This window comes from Anolis sagrei, chromosome X, assembly GCF_037176765.1.
Source record: "Anolis sagrei isolate rAnoSag1 chromosome X, rAnoSag1.mat, whole genome shotgun sequence".
Taxonomy (NCBI): domain Eukaryota; kingdom Metazoa; phylum Chordata; class Lepidosauria; order Squamata; family Dactyloidae; genus Anolis; species Anolis sagrei.
Window position 1 is genome coordinate 56,569,591 of NC_090034.1, and position 24,589 is coordinate 56,594,179.

Sequence of the window (24,589 nt, forward strand, 5' to 3'; positions counted from 1 at the left end):
TTCTGAATGAACGCTTTGAAAAACAAGCCCTGGAAACAGCAACAAAAAAGCCCACGATATGGTTCAGATATGTGGATGACGCCTTCACCATTTGGAGCTATGGAGAAGAAACACTAAACAGGTTCCTGGACCATCTCAACAGCATCCACCCAAACATCCAATTCACCATGGAAAAAGAAAATGAAGGAAAACTGCCATTTCTAGATGTTCTAGTCATCCGCAAACCAGATCAACAATTGGGCCACACAGTGTATAGAAACTTACCAACATTGATAGATATTATCTACATAAAAACTCCAACCATCACCCAAGTCAAAAAAGAAGCACCATTAGCACTTCTGATGTCCACCATAGACATCAGAAGAGCTGCAAGACCAAGAACAAGTCATGAGAGTCAAAACAAAGATCCACCAGAGGAAAAGGGTTCTCGCCATACATCAAGGGAACCACTAACCACATAGGAAAGCTGAGGAAGAAACACAACCTACAAAGTATCTCAGACTCACTAGGAAAATCCAACAAATGCTCAGTTCAGCAAAGGACAAGAGGGATCTTCTCACCTCTGCAGGAATCTACCGTATACCATGCAGCTGTGGACAAGTCTACAGAGGGACTCCAAAACACAGACACGAATCAAGGAACAGGAAAGGCACTGCAGGCTAAACCAGAGAAGTCAGCCATAGCCGAGAACCTGATGAACCAACCTGGACACAACATATTATTGGAGAACACAATGTTGGACCACTCTAACAACCACCGTGCGATACAGAGAAGCCATTGAAATCCAAACGCATGTGGGCAATTTCAACAGAAAGGAGGAAACTATGAAAATGATCAAAATCTGGCTACCAGTATATAAAAAAACTCTAGAATCAGAACAGTAAATAAAGAGCAAAACTCAAAAAATGGGAATTCCAGACAGGAAACAATCAAGTGCCAGCTAACACCTCCCAAGGAAAGATTCCCCTAGGCAGGAAGCAGCCAGGCTGTGAAGCTTGCTAATCAATTGCAACATTCACACTTGCCTCCAACAGACAAGAGTTCTTTCTCCCACCCTGGACATCATTCCACAGATCTATAAACTTCACTTGCCACATTTCCAAACCTCTGAGGATGCCTGCCATAGATGCGGGCGGAACATCAGGAGAAAATGCTTCTAGAACTCACAGCAACCCAGTGATTCCAGCCATGAAAGCCTTCGACAACACATTATTACTATTATTATGTTATTACAAATGCTGGATGGCCATCTGTCAGGGGTGCTTTGATTGTGCCTTTCCTGCATGAAGGCAGAAGGGGGTTGGAGTGGATGGCCCTTGGGAGTCTCTCAAAATGGGGGATGCCTGGCTCGAGAGCAGTACATGTGAAAAAGATCTTGGAGTCCTCGTGGACAACAAGTTAAACATGAGCCAACAATGTGATGTGGCGGCAAAAAAAGCTAATGGGATTTTGGCTGCATCAATAGGAGCATAGTGTCTAGATCTAAGGAAGTCATGTTACCCCTCTATTCTGCTTTGGTTAGACCACACCTGGAATATTGTGTCCAATTCTGGGCACCACAATTCAAGAGAGATATTGACAAGCTGGAATGTGTCCAGAGGAGGGCGACTAAAATGATCAAGGGTCTGGAGAACAAGCCCTATGAGGAGCGGCTTAAGGAGCTGGGCATGTTTAGCCTGAAGAAGAGAAGGCTGAGAGGAGATATGATAGCCATGTATAAATATATGAGAGGAAGCCACAGGGAGGAGGGAGCAAGCTTGTTTTCTGCTTCCCTGGAGACTAGGGCGCGGAACAATGGCTTCAAACTACAAGAGAGGAGATTCCATCTGAACACGAGGAAGAACTTCCTGACTGTGAGAGCTGTTCAGCAGTGGAACTCTCTGCCCCGGAGTGTGGTGGAGGCTCCTTCTTTGGAAGCTTTTAAACAGAGGTTGGATGGCCATCTGTCAGGGGTGCTTTGAATGCAATATTCCTGCTTCTTGGCAGGGGGTTGGACTGGATGGCCCATGAGGTCTCTTCCAACTCTTTGATTCTATGATTCTATGATTCTCCCAACTCCAGGATTCGATGAAAAGACTAGGGCAAGATGGACATCTTTGAAGATATGAAGGGGGTAAGAACTCAATGATGGAAACAGAATGCCTTGGAGCAGTGTTTCTCAACCTGGGGGTCGGGTTTATATATATAAACCTATATATCTTATGATCTTTGGCAGAGAAGGTTGAAGGTCACTCCGCCTGTCCTTCTCATCCTTTTTGGAAACAGATGGAGAATCCTCCCACCAAAAGCCCCCCTCCACTGTGATTGGCTGGCCTCTCAGCCAAGGGGAGGACTGTTTCTGAGACTCTTAAGTGGGGAGGGGAGAGCAGGCGTGCTCAGTGCATAACAGTGTGGTGCGCATGTGCGGGCGAGGGAGAGCGTGTGAGGCTGGAGAGAGGTTCACGCCAGCGCGTCCCTTCAAGGGAGGGGGTTCTATGTGGAAAGTTTGGCCCAATTCTATTGTTGGGGTTCAGAATGATCTTTGATTGTAGGTGAACTATAAATCCCAGCAATTACAACTCCCAAATATCAAGGTCTATTTTCCCCAAACTCCACCAACCACATTTGGACATATTGAGTATCCAAGCCAAGTTTGGTCCACATCTATCACTGTTTGAGTCCACAGTGCTCTCTGGATGTAGCTGAACTACAACTCCCAAACTCAAGGTCAATGCCCACCAAACCCTTCCAGTGTTTTCTGTTCGTCGTGAGAGTTCTATGTACCAAGTTTGGTTCAATTCCATCATTGGTGGAGTTCAAAATGCTCTTTGATTGTAGGTGAACTAGAAATCCCAGCAACTACAACTCCCAAATATCAACGTCTATTTCCCCCAAACTCCACCAACCACATTTGGACATATTGAGTATCCAAGCCAAGTTTGGTCAACAACTATCACTGTTTGAGTCCACAGTTCTCTCTGGATGTAGATGAACTACAACTCCCAAACTCAAGGTCAATGCCCACCAAACCCTTCCAGTATTTTCGGTTCGTCACGAGAGATCTATGTACCAAGTTTGGTTCAATTCCATCATTCGTGGAGTTCAAAATACTCTTTGATTGTAGGTGAACTATAAATCTCAGGAACTACAACTCCCAAATGACAAAATCAATCCCCCCCAACCCCACCAGTATTCAAATTTGGGCGTATTGGGTTTATTGTGCCAAAATACATCCTGTATATCAGATATTTACATGACGAGTCACAACAGTAGCAAAATTATAGTTGTGAAGTAGCAACGAAAATAATGTTATGGTTGGGGGTCACCACAACATGAGGAATTGTATTAATAATAATAATAATAATAATAATAATAATAATAATATATTAAGGGGTAGCGGCATTAGGAAGGTTGAGAAATACTGCCTTGGAAGTTTGAAATCAGACCAAAAGCAATTCAAACTGTGTCTTCCTCCATGGCAAAGGAAGGGTGTGGTCTAGATGGCCTTTGGAGTCCCCTTCCAATGATATCTCTGTGTGCGGATCTGATCAAACTTGGGAAGGCTTGAAGTGATTCATCGCAATGACATCTCGGCATCTTTCTCTCCCAAGAGATGGATCTGACCCCGAATTATAATTATTATGGCGTCTTGTGTGTTCGAATCCCAAACTCACATTCCAACCATTCTGATATTCTTTTCCCAACGTCCCGAAAGAGGAGAAAGAAATCCCTTCCAGCTTTTCCCATGATCTGCCTGCAAAGAGAGCATGAACTCTCCTTTATTACGGAGTCAAGAGAGGGGAAATGCCACAGGAGTTGTGCTGATTCGCCTCCTTTCTTTCTTTCTTTCTTTCTTTCTTTCTTTCTTTCACGGAGAACCCATATGTGACTCATACCTCTACATGAGTCTCCACCAAGACCGCTCTACAACTCCATGGTCTCTTTCAAAACCAGGCACAGAATGGAGGCATTTTTTGTCTTTTGTGGAAACTACAACTCTTTTCTCTGCACATCCGTGGCGACTAATCATAGGAATATAGGTCAGGATGATATAAAGCAACAGTCATTCGTGGCGAATACTCTCAACTGATTCAATTAGAGCCGTCAGCCCTGACAATCGGCATCCTGCGCCGGCACATGAACCATGTCATCCTCCCCCTCCTCCTCTGATCTCCATAACTATACAAGAAATCAACACTGTTTCACTCCAGATGTATCCCTCATTCATTTATAAAGCCCTCGTGTAATGTAATTTGACCACTGAGTGAAAGGAACTCATTATAAGTAACTGGACATTCAGATCCAGACTAGATGATCTTTGGGGACCCCTTCCAGCTCCGTGGTGATGGTTTCATGCTCTACAACTCCATGGTCTCTTTCAAAACCAGGCACAGAATGGAGGCATTTTTTGTCTTTTGTGGAAACTACAACTCTTTTCTCTGCACATCTGTGGCGACTAATCATAGGAATATAGGTCAGGATGATATAAAGCAACAGTCATTCGTGGCGAATACTCTCAACTGATTCAATTAGAGCCGTCAGCCCTGACAATCGGCATCCTGCGCCGGCACATGAACCATGTCATCCTCCCCCTCCTCCCCCCGATCTCCATAACTATACAAGAAATCAACACTGTTTCACTCCAGATGTATCCCTCATTCATTTATAAAGCCCTCGTGTAATGTAATTTGACCACTGAGTGAAAGGAACTCATTATAAGTAACTGGACATTCAGATCCAGACTAGATGATCTTTGGGGACCCCTTCCAGCTCCGTGGTGATGGTTTCATGCTCTACAACTCCATGGTCTCTTTCAAAACCAGGCACAGAATGGAGGCATTTTTTGTCTTTTGTGGAAACTACAACTCTTTTCTCTGCACATCTGTGGCGACTAATCATAGGAATATAGGTCAGGATGATATAAAGCAACAGTCATTCGTAGCGAATACTCTCAACTGATTCAATTAGAGCCGTCAGCCCTGACAATCGGCATCCTGCGCCGGCACATGAACCATGTCATCGTCCCCCTCCTCCTCCGATCTCCATAACTATACAAGAAATCAACACTGTTTCACTCCAGATGTATCCCTCATTCATTTATAAAGCCCTCGTGTAATGTAATTTGACCACTGAGTGAAAGGAACTCATTATAAGTAACTGGACATTCAGATCCAGACTAGATGATCTTTGGGGACCCCTTCCAGCTCCGTGGCAATGGTTTCATGCTCTCTAGCCTTCAAAGGAAAACATAAGGGATCACAATGCCAGCCCCTCGAGGAACCCTTCTTAAGCTGATTAAAAACCAGTCGCACGTGAAAGAAGAATATAAAACTTAATGAACTTCTGAACTAAGTGAATTTTGAGGTGTGTATATGTGTGTGTGTGTATGCCAGAAAAAGGGACTCATCAGAGTCAAGGATAATTTTGCATTGCAGCTCCTTTTTAATGCTACCTCTCTGGAGATAGAATCGCTTCGGTGAATCGAATCCACACAGCAGACTTAATCCACTTTGTGACCGCTTTAAACGCCAAGGACTCAGGAAGGAACTGGACGCCAAGGAATTGCAGTTACAGTGACAATTTTCCAAAGCCAGCTTTGGATTTTCCGTTCACCCAATTCCTTTGAGAAAATAAGTTGAAGTCATTCCTGTATTGAATCCCAATGCTTCACCAACAGTATCCCAGGCTTTGCCATGCATACGTTCCAAAGATATTAATAATAACAACATAATATTATCATATACTAATAACAACATACTATTAATAATAATATATTTATTATATTATATTATATTAACAATATACGACACGATTAACAATATACTGACACGATAAATAAATAAACAATAAACATTATATTAATAATATATTAATATATTAATATTAATAATATTGTTATATTAATTATATTATTATTAATAATATTAATAATAATAATACTATATTATTATTATTATTATTATTATTATTATTATTTTAAAAAGTGAGGGACGCAATCCAACACAATCCAGAAGTGCATTTGTAAGGACATTTTGCTGGGAGTTATGGTTTCTATTATTATTATTATTATTATTATTATTATTATTATTATTATTATAGAAACCCCAAAGGCCATAACTCCCAGCAAAATGTCCTTACAAATGCACTTCTGGATTGCGTTGGATTGCGTCCCTCACTTTTTAAAACACTCCTACGAGATATATCCTACCTTGTTCATGCCCAGCGTTATTTTTTTTTAATTTGAATTATTACATTTGGCCTTGTGTGTTATTGTTATATGTGATTTATATTATTAATTATTATTATATATTATTAATTTGCATTGCACTGTATTGTTTTGTTTATTGCTTTTCTGTTTTGATATGTTGTTGGGCTTGGCCTCATGTAAGCCGCTCCGAGTCCCTTGGGGAGATGGTGGTGGGGTATAAATAAATAATAATAATAATAATTATTATTATTATTATTATTATCTAGTCCAAACCCCTTCTGCCATGCAGGAAAAGCACAATCAAAGCACCCCGACAGATGGCCATACAATCTCAATAATAATAATAATCATCATCATCATCATGGAAACCCCAGAGGCCATCTAGTCCAACCCCTTCTGCCATGCCGGAAAAGCACAATCAAAGCACTCCCGACAGATGGCCATCCAGTCACAATAATCATAATCTATATAAATAAAAATGTAATGTTCGTTTGTGGGATTCACAGAACTCAAAAACCACTGGGGAAATTGACACCAAATTTGGACACAAGACACCTAACAACCCAATGTATGTCCTTCATTCAAAAAAATGATTTTGTCATTTGGGAGTTGTAGTTGCTGGGATTTAGAGTTCACCTACAATCAAAGAGCATTCTGAACTCCCCCAATGATGGAATTGAACCAAACTTGGCATACAGTTCTCCCATGAACAACAGAAAATACTGGAAGGGTTTGTTGGGCAGTGTCCTTTGGTTTTGGAGTTGTAGTTCACCTACATCCAGAGCGCACTCTGGACTCAAACAATGATGGATCTGGACCAAACTCTACACAAATACTCAATATGCCCAAATGTGAACATTGGTGGAGTTTGGGGAAAATAGAATCTTGACATTTGGGAGTTGCAGTTGCTGGGATTTATAGTTCACCTACAATCACAGAGCATTCTGAAACCCACCAACGATAGAATTGGGCCAAACCTCCCACACAGAAACCCCATGTGGGCCACAGCAACGCGTGGCAGGGGACGGCTAGTCATAACAATGTTGGAAGAGACCTTCAAGGCCATCCAGTCCAACCCCCTCCTGCCTTTCATGCAGGAAAAGCACAAAAAAGCCCCACCCACCCCCGACAGATGGCCACCCACCCTCCAAAGAAGGAATCTTCCACCTCCATTGATGGAAGGCAATCTAGAGGATCTATGGCACAGAAGAACTCACCCAGGTTGCTTCCTTCCCTCGAACTCCAACTGATGACAGCTGGAAGCCGCGGCTTGAACCCATCGCAATTGCATCTCGAAAAGCCGGTGCTGCCAAGATCAACAAGACTGAGGGCTTGCTGATCTTCCCAGATTAATTGGCGTGAAAAGGCGAGCCAAAAACGTCACCCCGGAGGAATGGTGGAAAGATCTGAACTTCAGACAAGCGACGCATCAGCTATGTGTCTGTGCCTATTATCTTTATGTGTGTCGCCATCTCTATAGGTGCATTGACACCAGCACCTTGGGAAACTACAACTCCCGGGATCCCATAGCATTGAACTGTGGTGGCCAAATTGGGGCTAAATGGCATCTATTCTATAATGTAGATGCACCTAGAAAAGGCATAAGAACAATATCTATACACATAATAAAAGTGAAAATATGTATGTGTGTGTGTATGTGTTACACAGACAAGTTCCCACCTCCACAAACAACTATGGTTCCCACTCCTCAGGAGATACCAATGACACTGCAGGTTATAGAGAGTGCCGTGAACATGTCCAAGAGTCCTCCGCCGACACCACACTGCCCATCACCCAAGTGAAGGATTTCATACTGGGATCATTCCATCCTCGATTTCATGCGTTTCCTCCACCACAGACATCCCACTGTTTCTTACTCTCTCCATTGGTGTGGAATTTGCACTACCTCTCCCATAACCCTTCCCTATTCTTCTCTATGGCACACAGCAAACAGAGGAATTGATCAGCAACGGAAAATACTAGAGAGGTTTGGGGAGAATTCACCAGGATTTCTAGGAGTTGTAGGTCCTGGGATGTATAGTTCACCTGCAATCTAAGAGCACTCTGAACTGCACCAACGATGGACCTGGAACTAACTTGGCACACAGGAGTCTCATGACCAACAAAAAATACTGGAGGTCTTTGAAAGGATTTATAAGGAGTTGTAGTTCACCTACATCCAGAGTGCACTATGAACCCAAACAACAATGGATCTGGACCGATCTCGGCAATCATACCTGATATGCCCACTGGTAGGTTTTGAGGGGAATTGGTCTGCACATTCTGGAGTTGTTGGCACTGGGGTTTATAGTTCACCTGCAATCAATGAGTGCTCTGAACTCCACCAAAGATGGAATTGGACCAAACTTGGCCCCCATGACCAGCAAAAATTACTAGAGGTATTTGGGGGACATTCACCTTGATTTGGGAGAGTAGTAGTTCACCTACATCAAGAACCCCAACACCGATGGATCTGGACCAAACCTGGCACACGTACCTGATATGCCGAAATTTGATTACCGGAGGGGTTTGGGTAACTGGCTTTCGTTTCTGGGAGTTGTAGTTCACCCACAACCAGAGTAACAGTGACCTCCACTGATGATAGATCTGGACCAAACTTGGCACACAGAACCCCCATGACTAACTCAACCTACTGGAGGGGTTTGAGAGGACTGACTCTCCATAGTGGAAGATGTAGTTTACCCTGCAGCCAGAGAGCACGCTGAACCCCACCAATGATGCATCTAGAGCAAACTTTCCCAACATAACACACTTTAAGTACTGGTGGAGTTTCTCGGGGTGAACCTGGCATGATGTGAGTTGTAGTTCACCCAAAACCGTATGCATTTTGTAAAATAATACATTACTTTTTCAAATAGCCCGGGCAATGCCAGATACCCATGCTAGTAATATATAATAAAATATAATATCATTCTTCCTCTCCCTGGCTGCGTCGCCATGCGTTCTTCGCTCTCCGAGTCGGAGATGGCTGTTGCGATAAGCTAGGCTTTTCTGTTCTCAATTTGTTCCCTTGTCATATCTGATTTTCTCCCCATTTTAGTTCCCGGCAATTAAACAAAACAAAACATAAAAGGAAACAAGGAGGAAAGAGAAAGAGATGACCGTTTCCGAAGGATGGCGACTAGAGAGAATGCCGGGAAACAGACCTAGATGCCTTGCAGATTATTATTATTATTATTATTATTATTATTATTATATTTATACTCTGCTTTCCTCTCTCGACCAAGACCCATTATTATTATTATTATTATTATTATTAAGGCAACGCTCTCATCCAGAGATTCCTCCCTGAAAAAATAGGTCAAGGTCAAGATCATGCTTCTGATCGGCAGGTGAACAGCCCATGAATGGATGTGGATCAGGATGGGTTGCTATCGAGAATGATTTTTTTTCAAGGTGACGCTCTCACCCAGAGATTCCTCCCTGAAAAAAAAACAGATCAAGGTCAAGATTATGCTTCTGATTGACAGGAGAACAGTCCAGGAATGGACATGGATTAGGACAGGAAGCTGTTAAGAAATGATTTTTTTTCTAGGTGACATATCTCACCCTGAGATTCCTCCCTGAAAATATAGGTCAAGGTCAAGATCATGCTTCTGATTGACAGGAGAACAGTCCAGGAATTGACGTTGATTAAGACAGGAAGCTATTGAGAAATGATTTTTTTTCTAGGTGACATATCTCACCCTGAGATTCCTCCCTGAAAATATAGGTCAAGGTCAAGATCGTGCTTCTGATTGGCAGGAGAACAGCGCGGGAATTGATGTGGATCAGGATAGGGAACTATTGAGAACAGATTTTTTTCAAGGTGGTGCTCTCACTCTGAGATTCCTCCCTGAAAAAAAAATAGGGCCGATCCCTAAAGCTGAAGGTCAAGATCATGCTTCTGAACGGCTGGAAAACTGAATCTCCATTGGTCATGTCAACAACGGATGGGAATCAAGCTAGATGCTTATATAGAGTTGTCTTCTTTTTTTCTCAAGGCGACACTCTCGCCCTGTGATTCTTCCCTGGGAAAAAAAGTGAGGCTCAAGGTCAAGATCGTGCTTCTGATCAACGGGAGAATTGGAGTCTACTGCTCATGCCCAGCAAGTCTGAAATGGATGGGAATCGAGCTGAGTATACTTCGTGAGAAACTGCCTTTTCCCCCCTTCCAAGGGGTGATTGACCTTGAATTCTGGGAGTTGTAGTTCACCCTTATCCAGAGAGCACTGAACCCAGCCGATGACAAATCTGGACCAAACTTGGCACACACACCCAACATGACCAACTGTTAATACAGGTGGTGTTTGGGTTGATTGACCTTGGCATATGGGAGTTATAGTTGACTCACATTCAAAGAACACTGCTAATCCTATTAGACATGGCTCTATCGGCAGCAATTTCTAATGGGTCCATTTGCAACATCCAAAAACAAAAGATGCTTTAATCAAACAGCCCCGGGAATCACCGGGTACCCAAGCTAGTAGAAATAATAATAATGGAAGCCAAGGGAGGGTCACAATCTATACACATAAAAGTGAAAATCTGTATGTGTGTATGTGGCACAGGTGTCAATTTACACATACAGTCTCCCGCCTCATGAACAACTTCAACTCCCAGTGCTGAGGAGCCACCAATAGCCCTCCCTCCATTGACACTGCAGGTTATAATGCGCACAACATCCCAGGGTTCCTTTCTCTCTTCATTGGTGTGGAATTTGCATGACCCCACCCACTGCCTCTCCCTTAACCCTTTCCTACCCTTTCCTATGGCACACAACAAACAGAGGCATTGGTCAGTAACTCAACGGACTGGATGGATTTGGGGGAACTGACTTAACATGATGGAAGTTGTAGTTCACCCTGCATCAAGACACAGCACAGTGACCCCCACAGACAATGGACCTGGACCATATTTGGCACACAGAACCCCCATCATCAGGTTGGTGGGAACCAACCTCTCATTTATAGGAGTTATAGTTCACCTACATCCAGAGAGTACTGCGAACCCAAGCAACGATGGATCTGGACCAAACTTGCCACAGACAATGGGACTTTCAGTACCTTCACTCACTTCCAGAGACCACTGCGACCCCCACGAATGATGGACGTGGACCAAACTTCACACAAAGACCTTCCTAATAACCCACTATACATCCTGGTGCAGTTTGGGAGAGTATGGGCCATGGATAATGGGATTTGCAGTACCTTCACTCAATTTCAGAGAACACTGCGACCAACACAAATGACACACCTGGACCAAATTTGGCACACAGACTCCCCATGATCAAAAGAATATACTGGAGGGATTTGGGGAAACTGGCCTTCATATTTGGGAGTTGTAGGTACTGGGATGTATAATTCACCTGCAATCAAAGAGCACTCTGACCCCCACCAATGATGGACCTGGACCTAACTTGGCACATGGAACTCTCATAACCTGATCTCCACCAACCACCAAACTTAGCACACACAACCCCCATGACTAACGGAACCTACTGGAGGGGTTTGGAGGGAGCTGACCTTCATTTCCGGGAGGTGTAGTTCACCTACATCCAGAGACATCATGACTATCACCAACAACAGACTGGGACCAAACTTGGAACACACAACCCCCATGACCAACTGAACCCACTCGAGGGGTTTGGGGGGAACTGACCCACCATGGTGGGAGTTGTAGTTCATCCTGTAGCGCATACATCGAGAGAAAACTTGCTCAACATAACAAACTTTAAGTACTGATGGGGTAACCTGGAATGATGTGAGTTGTAGTTCACCCACCACCTTATGCATTTTGTAAAATAAAAAATGACTTTTTCACATAATCTGGCCAAACGCTGGTAACCCAAGCTATTTTTTTTTTGTCGTGTCAGGAGCGATTGGGAAACTGCAAGTCACTTCTGGTGTGAGAGAATTGGCCGTCTGCAAGGACGTTGCCCAGGGGATGCCCGGATGATTTGATGTTTTTATCATCCTTGTGGGAGGCTTCTCTCATGTCCCTGCATGAGGAGCTGGAGCTGATAGAGGGAGCTCATCCGCCTCTCCCCGGATTCGAACTTGCGACCTGTCGGTCTTCAGTCCTGCCAGCACAGGGGTTTAAGCCACTGCGCCACAGGGGGCTCCTCACCCAAGCTAATAATAATAATAATAATAATAATAATAATAATAATAATAATAATGGAAGGCAAGGGAGGTTCTTCATAATAATAATAATAATAATAATAATAATAAATTATAATAATGATGATGATGATGATGATGGAAGGCAAGGGAGGGTGACAATAATTACAATAATCAATATAACAAAAATATAATAATAATAATAATAATAATAATAATAATAATAGGCAAGGAGGGTCTCAATAATAATAATAACAACAATAATAGACTGGAAGCCAGGGAAAGGAGATCAACTTTTTAGGGAAGTGTGCAGTGCGAAATGGCTTAGCATTGGATGCCAAAAGAAACCCTGAGGGTCAAAGAACTGACCAGCCATGAAATGACGCTGGTGCAAAAAGGTTGCCCGGTTCAATGGCTGAGTGGTGAGCCATGCACCAGAGGGGTTTGCGGCCCTGACCCCAATGGCATCCAGGCCTTTCACTCGCTGATAACAAGAAGCCCCATGGCCACATGGCTGGCTTTCTGCCTTCAGTAATTAGAATCTTACAGTCGGAAGGGCCTCCCAAAGGCCATCCAGTCCATCCCATTCGGCCATGCAGGAAGGGCACCACCCAATCCCTCCTGACAGATGGCCGTCCAGCCTATGCTGAAAGGAGAAGAGGCCTCGCCACACTCTGAGCAGATCTCCCTTTGCAAAGAATGCAGATTGCTCTCCGGAGCCATTGCCCCATTCCAAAAGAATGCGCTTATCTCAGGGAAACTTGAGCATTTTCCAAAAACAGCATTTTTTCAGCACAAAAGAAGAGAACCTTGTTTTCGCAGCCAGGGAGTCAAACAGGGAGAAGTCCTCCTAATTCAATCCAGAAGGAGATTTCTTTCTGCATTTACCCCTACTTTTTAAAAAAATGTATTCTCAGTGTGGGATCTGTCGACTGGCTTGCTATGCGCAGGGAAAGGGAGCGGGGCCGTTGCATGACCCATCACCTGTGGCCTGAACTGTGATGTCGCTATATGATGGGCCAATGTGCAGCAAGAGGACCCAAGGGGCATCCAAAGGATCTGGTGTGTGTCAGAAAGGGCCCAGTGAGCATGAGGAGGGTGGAAGGTGCACGGGAAATGCGTAATGCATATGGGTATGGTGCAAGGCGCATGAGAATGCATATGCAATGCATATGGGAAGGGTGCAAAGCACTGAAGAAGAGCAAAAGAAGCATGAGAGGGGGACAAGGCACATGAGAAGGACCCAATATATAAGGGAAGGGTGCAAGACACACACAAAAAGGGAGGCGAAAGGTGCATGAGAAGGTCCTATGCATATGGGGTGTAAGGCACTCAAGAAGGGCAAAAGCCACATGAGAAGGGGACAAGGCGCATGAGAAGGAGCCAATGCATATAAGAAGGGGGCAAGACATTCAATAAGGGGGCGAAAGGCAAATAAGAATGGCACAATGTGCATATGGAAGGCACACGAGATATACGAAAAATGCATGGCGCATGAGAAGGGCTCTATACATATGGAAAGGTGCAAGGCACTCAGGAAGGGGCAAAAGTCTCAGGGAAAGGGGATAAGGTGCATGAAAAGGGCCCTATCAATATGGAATAACTGCAAGGCACACAAGAAGAATGAAAGGTGCATGAGAAGGGCCATATGCATATGGAAAGGGTACAAGGCACTCAAGAAAAGCGAAAGGCGCATGAGAAAAAGAAAAGGCACATGAGGGGTCAATTAATATGGGAAGAGTGCAAGGCACACAAGAAGGGGGCGAAAGGCGCATGACAAGGGGGCAATGTGCATGAGACGGGCCCAATGTATAAGGGAAAGGTGCAAGGCACACAAGAAGGGGGTGAAAGGCACATGAGAAGGGGGCAATGTGCATGAGAAGGTCCAAATGCATATGGGAAGGGTGCAAGAAACTCAAGAAAGGGGCAAAAGGTGCATGAGAAGGAAGCAAGGAATGTGGGAAGGATCCAATGTATAATGAAAGGGTTCAAGGCACACAAGAAGGGTGAACGGTGAATGAGAAGAGTACAGTGTGCATGAGAAGAGCCAAATTTATAAGGGAAGGGTGCAAGGCCTGAAAGAAGGGTAAAAGGCACATGAGAGGCGAAAGGCACATGAGAAGGGGGAAATGCATATGGGAAGGGTGAAAGGCACACAAGAAGGGTGAAAGGTGCATGAGAAGGGAACCATGTGCATGAGAAGGGCTCTATACATATGTGAAAGGTGCAAGGCACTCAAGAAGGGAGCAAAACGCGCATGAGAAAGGGACAATACACATGAGAAGGACCCAATGCCTATGGGAAGGGTACGAGGCACTCAAGAAGGGGGTGAAAAGCACACGAGAAGTGCCCAAAGTATAAGGGGAGGGTGTAAGACACACTCAAGAAGGGTAAAAGGCGCATGAGAAGGGGCAATGTGCATGAGAATGGCCCAATGTATAAGGGAAGGATGCAAGGCACACAAGAAGGGCAAAATGGGCATGAGAAGGGCCCAATGTATAAGGCAAGGTGCAAGACACTCAAGAAAGGTGAAAGATGCATGGGAAGAGGGCAAGGTGCATGAGAAGGGTGCTACCAATATGGGAAGACTGTAAAGTACACAAGAAGGGTGAAAGGCACATGAGAGGGAGGTAATGTCCATGAGAAGGTCCAAATGCATATGGAAAGGGTGCAAGGCACTCAAGAATGGTGTAAGGCGCATGAGATGGGGACAAGGCACATGAGAAGGGCCCAATGCATATGAGAAGATTGCAAGGCACACAAGAAAAATGAAAGGCACATGAGAAGGGAGCAAAGTGTATGAGAAGGGCCCATTGCATATGAGAAGACTGCAAGGCACACAAGAAGGACGCAATGTGCATGGGAAAGGAACAAGGTGCATGAGAAGGATGGAAGGTGCATTAAAAAGGAGTGGCAGGTGCATGAAATGCGGGCAATGTCCATAGCAAGGAGGCAATGCACAAGAGAAGAGCAAAAGTTGCATGAGAAGGATGCAAAGAGTGGGAGCTGCATGGGAAAGGGAGGAAAGGATCACAAGAAGGGCAAAAGGTGTTGAAAAGGCTCAAAGGTGCATTAGAAGGGCGAAAGGCAATGTGCATGGGAAAGGCACAGGAGCCATGAGAGAGATGAAAGCAGCAAGGAAAGGAGGCAATGTGCATGTGAAGGGTGCAAAGTGCATGAAAAGGCATACAAGAAGGGCCCAATGCATACGGGAAGAGTCCAAGGAAGCGGGCCATGTGCATGGGAAAGATGCTAAGGGGGCAATGGCATAGCGAGGGAGGCAACAAAAATGGGAAGGGTGCCAAATGTATGAAAGAGAGTGGAAGGCACATGGGAATGGGTGGAATGCATGTGAGAAGGGCCCAATGTGCATGGGAAGGGCAGAAGATGCATGAGAAAAGGTTAAAGCGCATGAGAAAGGCTTAAGGCACAGGGCAAAGGCATATGGCGCATGAGAAGGGCCCAATGCACATGGGAAGGGCCCATGATGTATAAAAAGGGCTGGAGATGCAGGAGAAAGGCTTAAGGCACACGAGAAGACATCTGAGAAGGGCCAAGTGCGCATGGGAAGGGCAGAAGGTGCATGAGAAAAGTTTAAGGCACAGGAGAAAGGCTTAAGGCACATGGGAAGGGCCGAAGGTATATGAGAAGGGCCCAATGTGCATGAGGAAGGCTTAAGGTGCATGGGAAAGGCTGAAGGCATATGAAAAGGGCCCAATGTGCATGGGAAGGGCAGAAAGTGCACGAGAAAGGCTTAAGGCGCATGAGAAGGCATATGAGAAGAGCCCAATGCACATGGGATGGGCTGAAGGGGCATGGGAAGGACAGAAGGTGCATAAGAAAGGCTTAATGTGCATGAGAAGGGCTCAGCATGTGAGAGGATGGGCAAAAGGTGCACGTAAAAGGCTTAAGGCGCATTAGAAAGGCATACGGTGCATGAGAAGTGCCCAATGCACATGGGACGGGCAGAAAGTGCAGGAGAAAGACTTAAGGAGCATAAGAAGGCATATGTGAAGGGCCCAATGTGCATGGGATGAGTAGAAGGTGCATGTAAAAGGCTTAAGGCACATGAGAAAGCTTAAGGCATAAGGGAAGGGCCCAATGAGCACGGGAAGGGCAGAAGGTGCCTGAGAAAGGCTTAATGCACATGGGAATCGCCCAAGATATATGAGAAGGGCAGGAGAAAGGCGTAAGGCACATGGGAAGGGCCCAATGTGCACAAGGGACACTCAACCCACAACAGAAAGTCCCCAATGCACAGGAGAAGTGCCAAAGCCAAACCTGGAGGGACGAATGCACACAGGAAGGGCCCAACAAGACATAGCCTATGCGCATGGGAAGGGCAAGGTGTGCATGAGGCGTTCTCGGCATGCAAGAGGCAGGGTCAACGGCCCTGGGAAGGGCGCACGGCGCATGAGAAAGGACCAAAGTTCCCTGCAAACAGGCTCAATGCGTGTCAGAAGCACCCGATGGATATGTGTTCGCCCCCCCCCTCCCCGGCACATGGGAAGAGGGCAATGGATCTGGTTCTTCTGACGCCAGCCTCCGTTGTGTTTCCCCTTCTGTGTTTGTTTGTGTCAAAACAACCAAACAGAACAAACAAATAAACAAGCAGAGAGTGGCCGGGCCTGAGAAACCCAGCGGGTTGAGATCGAAACCCATGCCTCCAGGGAAGGGTTGCTATTGATCTCCCATATTATGCCAGCGTTCAGGAGGAGAGCCTGAGCTTGTAAAGCCACTGCAACACCCATCGTCCACCTCCAATGGGCAGGGTAGTCCCACACCTTGGTTGGGGACTGGGATGAGCGGACTCATGTGCCTTTTCTCTCTTGAAAAGAGGCAAGCGGCCTCCAAGCACTATTATTATTATTGTCGAAGGCTTTCATGGCCGGAATCACTGGGTTGTTGTAGGTTTTTCCGGGCTATATGGCCATGTTCTGGAGGCAATTTTAATCCTGACGTTTCGCCTGCATCCTCAGAGGTAGTGAGGACTTGGTCAAGAGGGAATAGCAGAGTATAATATGAATAATATATTTTTTTTTGTCGTGTCAGGAGCGACTTTAGAAACTGCAAGTCGCTTCTGGTGTGAGAGAATTGGCCGTCTGCAAGGACGTTGCCCAGGGGACGTCCGGATGATTTGATGTTTTTATCATTCTTGTGGGAGGCTTCTCTCATGTCCCTGCATGAGGAGCTGAAGCTGATAGAGGGAGCTCATCCGCCGCTCCCTGGATTCGAACCTGTGACCTGTCGGTCTTCAGTCCTGCCGGCACAGGGGTTTAACCCACTGTGCCACCGGGGGCTCCATGAATAATAATAATAATAATAATAATAATAGGTCTCAATCAAGAGAGAAAAATGGAGTGTAAATATAATAATAGTATCAACAATAATAAATAATGGGTCTCGGTCAAGAGAGAAAAGCAGAGTATAAATATAACAACAACAGCAACAACAACAAAAAAGTCTCGGTCATGAGAGAAAAGCAGACTATAAATAAAATAATAATAATAAATAATGGGTTTTGGTCAAGATAGAGAAGCAGAGTATAAATATAATAACAATAATCATCATCATCATAACTAATGGGTTTTGGTCAAGAAAGAAAAGTTGAGAAATATAGTAATAAGAAATAATAATAGTATAATAATAATAATAATAATAATAATAAAGGGTCTCAGTGATGAGAGAAAAGCAGAGGATAATAATAATAATAAATGGGTCTTGTTCAAGAGAGAAAAGCAGAGAATAATAATAATAATAATGTGTCTTAGTCAAGAGAGAAAAGCTGAGAAATATAATACATAATAAATGGTAATATTATTATTATTATTATTATTATTATTATTATTATTATTATTCCACCTTGCACACTAGTTTTCCCAATGTCTGTCTGTGTAGATGGCCCCCAATTCCTTGCCTTTGGCCTGCTATCACACTATCCATTGTACTAATAATACTAATAATACAGATAGACCTTTTATCCCTTAATCCTAATAGAAAGGTATTTTGCCCCTAATCGGTCTGCTTTTTTGGGTTTTTTTTTTTTGGTGACTTCCTTTTTTCTCAACACAACCGAGGAAAGAGTCAAAAGGAAAAGGGTGTGTTATATAGAGAAATAAATACAATATTGATTGGGATTTGCCCCAAATTAGATTCCTTTTCGGGCCCCGAATACGGCTCAAAGGCACCCAAGGGGAAGGAGGCAACACCATTAAAATATTTATCATAAATAAAGGGGGTTTATTGTCTGGTTGCCACACAAAGGACACATCAAGTTGATTTATAGGAAAAGGCATATATATCCTTTGCAATATGACCCTCAAAGACACAATACCTTGTATGACCCCATCCCGAAGCATCTGGCCTATCAATAAGGCTATTGATTGATTGCACAACGGAGCCAATATTATCCAGTATTGATTTTTATGGCAAATGATAGGGAGGAAAAAGCCATAGCGATCATTATTTCCATCCGCAAAACACACTTGATCCTCTGGTTTCGGACAAAGGATTTCCAATCTGTACAAGGATTAATAGGCAGGATTTGCAATCGAGTCCATTTCATCCTATATATATATATATATATATATATATATATACAGATGTTAATATGCTTGTTTTGCAGTGCATTTCCTATCACACACACACACATATTATAGACATACATACACATATACATCTACACGTATACATGTATACATACATATATGCACATACATACATACATACACAGCTTTGCAACCGGGTCCCTTTCTTTCTGTCTGTCTACCTATAGATGGAAGCTTTGCAATAGATAGATAGATAGATAGATAGATACAGATATAGATAGGGATGTGTGTGTGTGTATCAGCTGCTTTGAGTTTTTGTTAAGTGGCATACAAATAAATATAATAACAATATTATATTAACATGAACATTTGGCCATAGGGTCCCTTTCTTCCATATATTACAATATATATCCCGCTTTGAGTCTCTTTTCAGAGAGAAAAGGCAGCTAATGATAATAATAATAGTATGTAAGTTTGGCCATTAGGTCACTTTCTTCCAATAACTACATACATACATATACATACATATACACACACATATATATATAGGAATATATACCAGTCACTTTGAGTCTCTTTTATGACAGCATATAAGCAGCAATAATAATATTAATATATTAATATTCAAGTTAGCCATTGGGTCCCTTGCTGTCCAATATATGTGTGTATTATGTTGTTGTTGTCGTCGTTATGATGTATCCATTGGTCATTGGGTCCCCTTTCTTCCAATATATACGTGTATGTATAGTTATTATAGTTGTTATTATTATTACTATTATTATTATTTCTAGTTTGGCCCTTGGCTCCCCTACTTCCAAAATGTGTGTATATTATTATTATTATTATGTGTGTAAGTTTGGCCATTGGGTCTCTTACTTCCAATATATGTGCGATTATTATTATTATCATTATTTGGAGCCCCCAGTGGCGCAGTGGGTTAAACCCAGGACTGAAAACTGACAGGTCGCAGGTTCGAATCCGGGGAGAGGCAGGTGAGCTCCCTCTATCAGCTCCAGCTCCTCATGCGGGGACATGAAAGAAGCCTCCTACAAGGATGATAAAAACATCAAATCATCCGGACATCCCCTGGGCAACGTCCTTGCAGACGGCCAATTCTCGCACACCAGAAGCGACTTGCAGTTTCTCGTCACTCCTGACACGACAAAAATATATTATTATTATTATGTGTTGAAGTTTGGCAATTGGGTTCCCTCTCTTCCCATATATGTGTGTATGTATGTATGTATGTATGTATGTATTGTTATTATTATTATGTTTGTAAGTTGGGCCCTTGGGTCCCCTTCTTCCAATATATGTGTATGCATGTATCTATATTATTATTATTATTATTTCAAATTTGGCCATTGGATTCCTTCCTTCCAATATATAAGTATGTACTATCATTATTATTATTATTATGCTCGGCCATTGGGTCCCTTTCATTATTATTATTATTGTGTGCAATTCTGCCCATTGAGTGCCTTACTTCTAATATATGTGTGCTTATTATTATTATTATTATTATTATTATTATTATATTGTGTGCAAGTTTGGCCATTGGGTCTCCTTTCTTCCAGTATAGGCATGTGCGTGTATATATGTGTGTGTGTGTGATAGAGAGAGATTATTATTATTATTATTATTATTATTATTAGTGCAAGTTTGGCCCTTGGATCTCTTTTTTCCGATATATGTTCTATTATTATTATTATTATTATTATTATTATTATTATGTGTGCAAATTTAGCCATTGGGTCCGCTTTCTTCCAATATATGTGTGTATGTTGTTGTTATTGTTATTATTATTATTATTATTATTATTATGTGTGCAAGTTTGGTCATTGAGTCCCCTTTCTTTCAATATACACATGTTTATTACTATTATTATTGGGTTGTATTATTATTATTATTATTATTATTATTAGTGCAAGTTTGGCCCTTGGGTCCCTTTTCTTCCAATATATATTCTATTATTATTATGTGTGCAAATTTAGCCATTGGGTCCACTTTCTTCCAATATAAGTGTATGCATGTATCTATTATTATTATTATTATTATTATTATTATTATGACTGGCCACTGGGTTCCTCTCTATATTGTTATTATTATATTGTGTGTAAGTTTGGACATTGGGTCCCCTTTCTTCCAATATGTGCATGTATATTATTATTATTATTATTATTACATGTGCAAGTTGGGCCCTTGAGTCCCTTTTCTTCCAATATATGTTCTATTATTATTATTATTATTATTATTATTATTATAGTGTGTGCAAGTTTGGCCATTGAGTCCCCTTTCTTCCAATACATGTGTATGCATTTACCTATTATTATTATTATTATTATTATTATGATGTCTGGCCATCGGGTCCCTCTCTATATTATTATTATTATTATTATTATTATTGTGATGTAAGTTTGGCTATTGGGTCCCCTTTCTTCCAATATATGTGTATGCATGTATCTATTATTATTATTATTATTATGTCTGGCCATTGGGTCCCACTCATTATTATTATTATTATTATTATTGTTATTATTATATTGTGTGCAACTTTGGCCATTGGGTCCCCTTTCTTCCAATATACAGGGATGTGTATGCATGTATCTATTATTATTATTATTATTATTGCGTGTGCAAGCTTGGCCATTGGGTCCCTCTCTATATTATTATTATTATTATTATTATTATATTGTGTGCAACTTTGGCCATTGGGTCCCTTTATCCCAATATAAGTGTATGCATGTATCTATTATTATTATTATTATTATTATTATTATTGTGTGTGCAAGCTTGGCCATTGGGTCCATCTCTATATTATTATTATTATTATTATATTGTGTCCAAGTTTGGCCATTGGGTCCCTTTATTCCAATATATGTGTAAGCTTGTATCTATTATTATTACTGTTGTTATTATTGTGTGTGCAAGCTTAGCCATTGGATCCCTCTCTATATTATTATTATTATTATTATTATTATTATTATATTGTGTGCAACTTTGGCCATTGGGTCCCTTTATTCCAATATATGTGTATGCATGTATCTATTATTATTATTATTATTAATAATAATAATAATAATAATAATAATATGTGTTCAAGCTTGGCCATTGGGTCCCTCCCTTCCCATTCTTCCCATCCCCAGAAGTGTCTAAAGTTTGCCCCCCACCCCAAAAAAAAAGCCCTCCAAAGCAACCCCAAACCCAGCCCCTTATGGATGTTGACAACAAAGCCCATCATCCACCCACCCCAAAAAGGAGAGACAGGCTTTGTCCCTTACCTTGGGGTGCCTCCCTGACAAAGCTGGTTTCCTTCCTTCTTCCTCCTCCTCCTCCTCCTCCTCCTCTGCTGCAGTCACATCCAGCAAAACCTTTTGGAGTGAAGATCCTCTTCTTCTTTTTTTTCCTCCCCCTTTTTACACCTGTCCTTTCCTTGGCTTCACCAGCATCTTTGTTTCCAACCATTCGAAACCCAATCTGAACAAGAAGGAAAAGACATGGGCTTCAATGAGATCCCTTTTGTTTTGCACCCCCAAAAAATAAAATCACACCTTTGGAGGTGGTGATGGTGGGGAAATTGCAAAAACAGCTGCAAAAAAGGGAGGAAAAATGGGATTTTTTGTTTGCTTCCCAGGGGTTTGAATGGATGCTCTCCTGGCTTGGCCTTCTGTTAGAATAGCAAGCAAGGCTATATTGATTCTAGACCAAGGCCCTGGAAGGAATCAGGTTGGAATCTCTTCTCATGCTTCTCCTCTTTTGGAAAAAATCTCTTCTTTTCTGCTGGTGTTCAGGGTGAAGCAACATCTACACAGAGCTGGCTGGCTGGTACTGCAGCCTTCCAAAAACTCTCCAGATTTGCAATCAAGAGGGTTGGAAAAGCAGGGCTGGATTCCTCTGACAGGAACTGGAGTCTTAGGGCTCTTCCTAAGAAACACAGCAAGCATTCAGGCTGAGATGGGAAAGCCAATAAGGTTGGCAAGGTGCATGAGAAGGGGGCGAACGGCGCATGAGAAGGGGGCAAGGCACAGGAGAAGGGTGCACTGCATATGGGAAGGGGGGTGCAAGGCACACAAGAAGTGCAAAAAGGGCATGAGAAGGGAAAAGGTGCACGAGAAGGGTCCAATGTATAGGGGAAGGATGCAAGGCACAAAAGAAGTGCAAAAGGCACATGAGAAAGGGGCAGTGTGCATGAGAAGGACCCAATGTATAAAGGAAGGGTGCAAGGCACTAAAGAAGAAGGCAAAGGGCACACAAAAAGGGGGCAATGTGCATGAGGAGGGTCCAGTGCTCATGGGAAGGGTGCAAGACATTCAAGAAGGGAGCGAAAGGCATATGAGAAGGGGGCAATGTGCATGAGGAGTGTCCAGTGCTCATGGGAAGGGTGTTAGGCATTCAAGAAGGGGGCGAAAGGCATATGAGAAAGGGGCAATGTGCATGAGGAGTGTCCAGTGCTCATGGGAAGGGTGTTAGGCATTCAAGAAGGGGGCGAAAGGCGTATGAGAAGGGGGCAATGTGCATGAGGAGTGTCCAGTGCTCATGGGAAGGGTGTTAGGCATTCAAGAAGGGGGCGAAAGGCACATGAGAAGGGGGCAATGTGCATGAGGAGGGTCCAGTGCTCATGGGAAGGGTGCAAGATGTTTACAAGAAGGGAGCGAAAGGCACATGAGAAGGGGGCAATGTGCATGAAGAGGGTTCAGTGCTTAAGCGAAGGGTGCAAGACATTCAAGAAGGGGGTGAAAGGCACATGAGAAGGGGGCAAGGCACATGAGAAGGGTGCGCTGCATATGGGGAGGGTGCAAAGCACACAAGAAGTGCAAAAGGGGCATGAGAAGGGGGCAAGGTGTATGAGAAGGACCCAATGTATAAAGGAAGGGTGGAGGGCACTAAAGAAGAAGGCAAAGGGCACACGAAAAGGGGGCAATGTGCATGAGAAGGACCCAATGTATAAAGGAAGGGTGGAAGGCACTAAAGAAGAAGGCAAAGGGCACACGAAAAGGGGGCAATGTGCATGAGAAGGACCCAATGTATAAAGGAAGGGTGGAAGGCACTAAAGAAGAAGGCAAAGGGCACACGAAAAGGGGGCAATGTGCATGAGGAGGGTCCAGTGCTCATGGGAAGGGTGCAAGACATTCAAGAAGGGAGCGAAAGGCACATGAGAAGGGGGCAATGTGCATGAGAAGGGTCCAATGTATAAGGGATGGGTAGAAGGTACTCAAGAAGGGAGCGAGAGGTGCATGGAAAGGGTGAAATGTATATGGGAAGGGTGCAAGGCACTAAAGAAGGAGGCGAAAGGAGCATGAGAAGGGGGAAAGGCACACGAGAAAGATCCAGTGTATAAGGGAAGGGTGCAAAGCACAGAAGAAGGAGGCGAAAAGCACATGAGAAGTGTACAATATATATAAGGGAAGGGTGCAAGACATGCAAGAAGGGTGAAAGGGCTACAAGAAAGACCCAATGTCTAAGGAAGGACCCAATATGTAAAGGAAGGATGCAATGCACTAAAGAAGAAGGCGAAAGGCACATGAGAAGGGGGCAATGTGCATGAGGACAGTCCAATGCTTATGGGAAGGATGCAAGACAGTCAAGAAGAGGGCGAAAGACACATGAGAAGGGAGCAATGTGCATGAGGACAGTCCAATGCTTATGGGAAGGATGCAAGACATTCAAGAAGAGGGTGAAAGGCACACGAGAAGGGGGCAATGTGCATGAGAAGGCCCCAATGTATAAGGGAA

At 43.3% G+C, this 24,589-nt stretch overlaps 1 protein-coding gene across 3 annotated transcripts in view; it reads right to left on the reverse strand.

The window, feature by feature from the left end:
* SEMA6B (semaphorin 6B) overlaps positions 1-22,764 on the reverse strand; it is a 108,805-nt gene extending 86,041 nt beyond the window's left edge. Inside the window, exon 1 of one of the 3 annotated variants that reach the window (XM_060784936.2) lies at positions 22,139-22,764. The gene's annotated coding sequence lies outside the window, so the exon portion shown is untranslated. Of the gene's footprint in view, positions 1-7,404; positions 7,521-22,138 lie in introns of those variants that run through there. The other 2 variants (XM_060784937.2, XM_067473488.1) reach the window with 2 other exon arrangements.
* Positions 22,765-24,589: the final 1,825 nt, after the last annotated feature.